We start from the raw sequence: 1,511 nt of genomic DNA, 5'->3' as shown, positions 1-1,511 counted from the left end.
CTCTTTGGTGGTTTGTTTTAAGTTAAGCACAAAGCTACACAATGGGTTATTTACACACTCTCTCCACCACGGGTATCGAAACCCAGTTTCTAGCGTTGTAAGTCCGCAGACATACCGCTGTGCTGAGTTTTAACTATCTATAAGAACTATAGATCTTAAACCTTGTGTTCTATTTAATTAAGTTTAATTTTTAACCTGAATTTAATTTTTGTTTTAGTTTAATAACAATAATTTATAAACATACAAATACTCCCAAAAGAAACACGTTTAATAACATATATTTATTAAAAACTCTTTCATGATTGCATTTATTTAAGGTAATGTTTTATTATTTTTGCAAAAAAAAAACCTAGTGGTTCTAACAAAACCAACAGGATACTTAAAATTGGCTTACTTTTACATAGGCGCTGAATTAACGAATAGAAAACGAGTTATATACGTACTTTATGAAAATTTTAAGAACTATGCTTCATGAATTTAGATTTATAATAAATAACGAAAAGATTTGCATAGATTGTTTGCCATGTTTGTACTTTCAACACTATATTGATAGGTACACGTGCGTGTATAAACAGGAAACCCTGTTGCTACTCACGTGACGAAGGGTGTAAAGATAAATTTAACACACACACACACGTTCATTAAGACTCCTTTATCTGTTAAATCTCCAAGGGTAACTCACGCACCGTTCGTTCCCATCTTCTTTCCACAAAATCCTTTACGAAGTTAATAGTTGTGTTTCATCAAATGTTTTCAATCATATTTATGCGGCATACTGAATTAAAAATCCATTTAACTGAAGTTTGAAATAAGTTACGTCTTCTCTAAGACCTCGTTTTATCATTTAACAAAATTTATTGCTTAAAACGAACTTTTTTTCACATCCTTGGATTCGTTTATAATGAAGTTTACGAAGATATATATATAAAAGCCCGCCCATCGCGATGTTTCATCAAATGACCCGGTTACACTAACGTGATTAGGAAGATATAACTGACTAGGCCTTACTAAATATTATGTAAAAATCAATATTGTGTACTCACTTCATTTCAAGAAATTACTCACTGAAAAATTCCTTATGTTGTTTTGTTTTATTTAAATTTTTAATCACGAATGAAAAATCGATACAAACGTGTTAAGGAAAGAATTGATCATAATGTTACGTCTCCGTTTGTTAATTAACTTTCCGTAACTTCGGAAAGTATGATAAACATGGTGCAGACATTCACCAAGTATTGTATGACAGTATGATAAACACGGTGCAGACATTCACCAAGTATTGTATGACAGTATGATAAACATGGTGCAGACATTCACCAAGTATTGTATGACAATATGATAAACACGGTGCAGCATAAGTCAATGTAATTATCTGGTCGACCTTAAATTTAATGTATTTTATATAACAACTAATTTTATTTTTTTCGATGACGAGGAACCCACTTTAAGACTAATAATGGCTGGAGACGGCTTGAATGGGTAATGAAGAAAAACTTTAATATAAGTTTAAC

The sequence above is a fragment of the Limulus polyphemus genome, unplaced genomic scaffold (assembly GCF_000517525.1).
Source record: "Limulus polyphemus unplaced genomic scaffold, Limulus_polyphemus-2.1.2 Scaffold5300, whole genome shotgun sequence".
In the NCBI taxonomy this organism is placed as follows: Eukaryota; Metazoa; Arthropoda; class Merostomata; order Xiphosura; family Limulidae; genus Limulus; species Limulus polyphemus.
Note: the sequence above shows the minus strand (reverse complement) of the source record.